General features: G+C 38.5%; 1 long non-coding RNA gene across 3 annotated transcripts in view; it reads left to right on the forward strand.

Moving 5' to 3' along the window:
- The window catches only part of LOC109309677, a 15084-nt gene extending 12166 nt beyond the window's left edge, over positions 1-2918 (forward strand). For all 3 annotated transcript variants that reach the window (XR_002101007.1, XR_002101004.1, XR_002101003.1), the window contains one exon: positions 916-2918. This is a non-coding gene — a long non-coding RNA (uncharacterized LOC109309677). The remainder of the gene's footprint in view (positions 1-915) is intronic.
- Positions 2919-6929: the final 4011 nt, after the last annotated feature.

Here is a 6929-nt window from a genome sequence, read left to right on the forward strand (position 1 = left end):
GCAACTGAAAGGATTTACAAGATTAAGTAGAGCACTCTTCAGCTATGTTTTTGCTGTGATATTGACAAGAGCAAACAAATCTTGCACAGTCTAAAGGAGCCTTTGTTATTAATCTAGTATCTTTTAACACCAATCTTTGTGAATTATGTTTATTCAGTGCACCTTAAACAACTGCATATGTTAAGCATTGCACTATTCCTTTATTTTAGATATGTTGACAACATTTTACAGTTTCATATCCCCTTTTTACATAGTTATAGACTGTATGTCTCTTCATATAAGAGTATGCAAGTGAAGCACAACTTTATTAGCTTCAATACTGTGCATTATTTTAAGGAAAAGTATGATAAAAAAGGTGATCAGATAGCACTTAAAGTGATGAGCATATGCCAGAGTATATGAGACATCAATGCATATAACCTAAAGAGAAGCAGCAGATTCTCAAAGTAAATTTCTCTTGTAAAAAGGACAATGTATATAATGTTAACAGACCCTCCTAATGAACAAATCACATCACCTTCCTTCATTTTAGTTCTTTATTAAAACCGTTGGAGGGCAGGCTTGACTTGACTTGGAAGCTATTTTTATTACTTTCAATAACAGTAACCTAAAATACTAGTTAGTCCTTTGTGCTCATAGATGATGGCAGTCTTGCCAGTTCTCTGCTATTCTAATTACTCTTGTGTGCTGGAGAAGAGCCACTTTGTCAAAGCAGTAATTGTAAAGCAAGTGTTTTGCTATGTCAGAATCAGAACATTAAGTGTTTAAATAAAGATGTAAATGTAGGAAGTGGGTGATTCAGAGTATTAGCAGCTGCAAATTATTTACTAAGGAGCATACACAGTTTAAATTACTAATCAAATATCTCAAAGTCCTTTACAAATGCAGGCAAGTATCATTATTGCTATTTTACAGATGGAGAAACTGAGGAAAAGAAGAATAAAGTAATTGGTGGGTCATCCAGCAGGCCAGTGACAACCCAGAAATAAGGCCCAGAACTTGAAAGGCATACACCACTGCTCCAGCAAGGACACACTGCATGCTCCTCTCATTTTCTCTTGGAAAAGTGGACATGATGAAGAAACCTTGATAGATGTCTCATTTGTAGTCTGTCTTGTGTTTCTATCGTCTACCAGTGATATGACCAACATACCTAGCTACATATTTAAACTTTGAAAACAAAACAAAATTGAGAGAAATGGGCATTCAGTAAATATTTTTTTAAATAAATTATTTGCCTGTGCATTTATTAGCTGCTTTAAACAGTTAGATGCGAGCTGGTGTCTTCCTTTACAAAATAAATAAAAGGAAGAAAAAATGCTGGCTTAAAAATCTATATCACCTGGGTATTGACTTCTGTGAAACTTTCAAAGCAGGAGGAGCAATAGGCATAAGTATTTGTTTTGTTCAAAGATCAAAAATGTAGTATTTGTTAAAATAAGTTCAGCAATGTGCTAGGTATTAACAAACACACCAGCTTCTATGAACTGTTCAGGGAGATGCATTTCATTTGTTCCATGTAGTTTAATGAACAAGGTGAATTAAAAAAACCCAACTACAGTAGTATTTATTTAAGTATATGGTGTATAAAATCATCATTTACAACAGCTTTGCAAACAGTGTATATTTTAACAGTATATTCAACAACAGGAAGAATGCTTGTTGTAATAGTTAGAACCCCAAGAATTAGCATTAAATATTTAGGTGAAAAAATAAGCAGCCATAGAAATTAGGGTTTGGTGGTTTGGGCCCTTTAACACCACATTCTTTCCTGATAGATGTTTTGAAATCAGAATTCATTTAATGTTCTGTTCTTAAATTTCACATGAAAAGTCATCAACCAACTCTCACTGCCAGGTAATTTCTTGGCAAGTGTGTTGAGTTTTGCCAACATTTCCATTACTGCCTCTATGAATAGTAAAATAAAGAACTATAAGAATTGCACATGGAAGTCTTTTTGTGATGAGCTTCAGGTTTGTGGGGGGGTTTTGTAGCACTTTACTTATGCTAAGAGATTAAATTAAAGAAAAAGTATAGGACATACCAGTTGTCAGTAACAGCATGGAAATGGTAAACAACCACCCAAATTGTTGATGCTGAGAAGATAAAATGATCACAATGAAATGCTAGCAAGATTAATTAGGTAGTTTGCAGGGCTGTGTACAACCTTGACGAATCACATACCTGATTCTAGAATATTCCTTTTGAAGAAAGTGGAGTCAGAGTCAGGTCAAGTGACCGATGACAAGCCAGTATTTAATTCTAAAAATTTAAATTGTATATACTTTTTTCTTGCTTTAAATTTGTATAATGTTCTCCTAATGGAATGGAAAGGCCCATTCTTGTAGCCATTTTCAATCCACTTTGAATATAGCACTACAGAACCTATTACTGGCAAAAGAAGGATTAAAATGGCTGGTAGTTCCCTTTCTATCTTTATTATTACTGTTTAAAATTAGGAGAACTCTAGCAAATTCTCTACCTGTAGAAACCTATGGGTATCCAATACTGTATATTGTGGTTATACCATTCACTATTCAGATGATGAATATGTGAATGGTTAAATGCCTTTAATGATGATAGAAGAGTTTTTTAAATGCTGACAGCACATGAACCTTAAATAACCTTAGAAATAATTTAGAGGTCCATGTTTTTTATATCCCATCTGAAGGATGTAGGTATGTAATAGTACTTTTTTTAAAATCATAAAAATGCACAGGATGTCTTTAATACACAAACCATCACTTGCCTACAAAAATCATTTTTTCCATTTTTTTTTTTTTTGGGAAATGCTTACTAGCAGGGTGCTGTTATGGTCTTGCATTATTAAGAATTTTACCTGAAAATGCCAGACAATTTAATGGCAATTATGTATTTAAGATACATTGATTCCATTTTTCAAATAAATGAATACACAATGTATGCTAAATTCTTTTTTTTTTGCTAATTTCCAAATTTGCAGTAGGGGTTTTAGCCATTGGTACAAATTAAGAATGTTCTACTATACTGCAGCAATGTCTCTTGCTATTAGAGGAGTGGTTTTCAAGCTGTGGTCCACAGACCCCTGGAGGTCTGCAGACTATGTCTAAGCGGTCCACAAAAGAAGACTATCAATCAAAAATAGGTGAATACCTACACTTACAATTCAAAGGGGTTGGCACTTTCATTCAAAATGTTTAGGAGTCCATAAATGAAAAAAGGTTAAAAACCAATGTATTAGGGCAGTGATGCTCAACCTCCAGCCTGCAGAGCCATCTCTTCTGGTTCGTGGAACAACCCATACGTGGGATCCAGCTGCCAGAGCTGAGCACCACTTATACTAGAGCATTTTATGTATGACCAGAAGAACCACATAGGAAATCACAACTTTTAAATATGCATAAAATGAAAGCCTCAGACCAGACTTTTGTCTGGTTTTGCTTTTGGATTTAGTGAGGTTGAACCAAGGCGTGATCATTGCTAGTTGAAAACTTTTCATGTAGACTTTGTAGTACTGTGATATTCACGTTAATTTTGGTTAGGAAATTATACTGTGTTAAATTGGAACAAAGGCTGAGATTATATACCATTAATTCAGGGTAAAGGATATCACAAGGGTGTTGTAATCATTCCAAAACCAAGAACTAAGATCAAGAAAGTCCTCCTGAAAATACTGGAAGATGTCAATCTTTCTGAAGAAGTACAATTTTTCATGGAATACCCATATAGTAAAGGATTGTATGCTTCAGCTGAGGGAGAGTTTCAGCTGGAAAGAAAATGAAAAAAATTAATCAGCAATTAGAAAGATCTCATAGTGGATGCTAAATTTTGAAAATATAAACTTTTAATTTATTTTAATCACTAAACTAATTACCACATTTACTTGCAGATTTCCAGAAAAATTAGTCTGTAGTCAAGGAGCAAGATCTGTAACTTTGGCAAAGATAAGAATAGTATGTATAAAGGCTGCTTGTAGGTTTTTAATTGCAAAACTCAACTCAGTGTTAACTTCAGTGCAACTATCTATGCCTTAATAAGGTGCTTAAAGTTTGTATAAAATCAAAACAAAGTAAATACCAAAAGTCCTGATAAGTGAAATGGTAATAAATAACATAGATAGCAAATTGTCATAAGAATAGGCTGAATATGTTAGAAAATATGGACTGATTTGATAATTCCATTAAAGCATCTATGTTCTATTCAGGAAGAGAAAGTTAATTGCTGTGGGTTTCTTTGCAACTGTAGTGGCTTATCACAACTGGTTAGGGCTAGATATAAAGAAGGAATGTACATGTGTTAAGAGGAGGTGGATAGATGCAGTATAAAGAGCTGTGGTTCTGTAAGTTTCACAGCCTTCCTCACACAGTTGTAGCTCTAGATTAACCTTTGCTGGGTGTGTGTACACAAGATGTTTTACTCCACTTTAAGCTAATTTACTACACAGTAAAGCATCATTGTCTACACATGAGCAGCAATTACTGTGAAGTAGATTAGTCTAATGTGCCATTTTCTAGTACCTTTAGAGAGAGAGACTTATCTGTCTATCAGCACATCAAGGCAGTCATGGCCTACAGCAGGCATAGCCCTGAAGCAACACAGCACTGCCTCATCCAGAGTCTGTACATGCCGAACAGGCCGGGCCGGGCCGGGCCCACCCCACCCTGCCCTGCTAGTGTGCCTTTGGATAGGAGCTGCAGGTGGTGGCAGGAGCTGTCATGGTCCTGTCGAAAGGCATACTATCTGGGCAGGCTGGGTCAGATCTGTTCAGGTTGTGCAGCCCCCAGATCTCAAGCAGTGCCATGCCACCACAGGGCTGTGCCTGCTGCAGGCCATGACTGCCCTGACAGCCAGTCCCAGGGGTTGTGCACCATGGGGGGGTGGGGGGGCATGTGGCAGCCCCCTCCAAGCTCCCCTCAAACCCCACACCCACAAATGGCCCCCACAAACCCCATATACCCACAAACCCCACATCCCCCCCACACAAGCCCCTCCAGAAACCACATAGTTGTCCCCCCCAATCCCTATTTACCTGGGACAGCACCTGGGTCCAGGGCACACTGCAGACTTGACCTGCTCTGCCATAGAGATGCTCTGGCCAGACGTCACAGTATTTCTCTGTAGGACTCAACCTCCAGTTGCCTCAGGGCACACACTACGAGCATGCTCTGGACTGCTTCTCCTCCCCTCCCCCCCATGTGGGGTTTTTTTGGGGGGGGGGGGTGTTTTTTGGACAATGGGATTTCCCAGTATCAGATTGAGCGCCTGTTGTACAAACATGCAGCATAGAAAACATTTTTGTTTTTAGCATACCTCTTGTGGCATCTCAAACTAGTTTGAGATGCCGCAACAGGCACATAAACACTCATCTAAACGTACCCACTGAGAGCAAATTGCTCTTAGTCATTCTTGGCATTAGGCATCCACAGGTGGCAGAGAGAGCTGTCCAAGCTCAGCATGATGCTGCCTCCCAGCCACGTGGAGTTGGGGATGGGTCCCAATCTCCACGTGGCTGGGAGGCAGCTGCCTGGCAGCTAGGACAGCTCTACCTTGGAGATCAGGACCAGCCCCTGTGCAGCCTGGCAGCCCACAGCTGGCACCTGGGGGAGCCTTGAGCTTCCACTGGCTGCTGCAGAGGGTCAGAGCAGGGCAGGAGCAGCCCTGGACTAGACTGCTGTCATCAGGAGCATGCTCAGATGCGTGTGGGGTTGCAGTTTAATGCGCCTGAATTTTCTGCACAGAACATTCAGGCACATTAATTGTACATATAGACACACCTGCTGTTCTAGTACCCACCAGCCTGCCAATTAGTACTTCAAATAGTGCCATACAAGTTTTTGTCTAAGATGAGATCACCTAACTGCACTTTTGAATTCAATCAAGCTTTGATCCTAGATCTCCAGAGGTGAAAAGCTAATATGCCGACCAGCTGTGTCAACCCATCCTGTGCTTTCTTCCCATGTGTTTATTTTCACAGCATAGCTTAAGAATACTTAATTTACATGGGGTAATTATGCTACATCAGTAACAAGTGTCATGCTCACGTACATCAGTATTCATTCTTCTCAACAGGCCCAATAACAGCTATGAGGGAAAATCCTGGTAATGCAATATAATTGTCTTAAAGCATCAGACGTTGCTGGAGGCAGACTGGCTACAATATCCATAAATAAAGACTCAAGTTAATTAACCATGTGTATTATCGGAATGAAATACATGAAGTACAATACAAATTGCCACGTGCGTGAGAGAAGGTAAGTTGTATCTGATTAACAAGGAGTTATCATAGTTTGTGGTAAATGATAATGAAAATATATAAACAAACAATTCAATACGAATCTACTGCCTATACAGAAGATGCAGTACGATTGTGTTTATAGGGTGAGTTGCTGTAAGTTAAAATAGTTATACAAAATCATCTACTAGGATGATAACCTTACTATTGTTCATAATCTCATTTTTAAAGGAACACAAAGTACTGAGCTTGATGTATCAAGTTGCTAGGTACAGGGCATTCATCTTTCAGTACATTGAGCATGCTTACACAGAAGAAGATGGATAATGATTCCTCCGAAGGCCAAACCATAGTGTTTTCCTTACGTTAGTAAAGAAATTTGTCCCATAGTCCTAAAAAGACAGAAACACCCATGTGAGTATACCAAGAGGACAGCCACTGACACCCTGGCATGCTTTACTGAGTTAAATGTCCTTTTACTTGCCTAGTCCAAGGTATTTCATTTCTCAAAAGACACGAGACACCTTTGTAAGTGTATATTCTCTCTCAAGATTATAGGCAGTTTCAATTCCATTTTGTCATCTGTCAAGAGTAAATTAGTTTAATGTGTGTACAGTAGTTTTAAAATGTTAGCTGTTATTTACATATTCATCACCATATCTGAAATATGAGAGAGAGAGCACACACACACACATGCATAAAAGTACTTGCATATTAA

Source organism: Crocodylus porosus, unplaced genomic scaffold (genome assembly GCF_001723895.1).
Source record: "Crocodylus porosus isolate Cpor-Errol unplaced genomic scaffold, CroPor_comp1, whole genome shotgun sequence".
Lineage (NCBI taxonomy): Eukaryota > Metazoa > Chordata > Crocodylia > Crocodylidae > Crocodylus > Crocodylus porosus.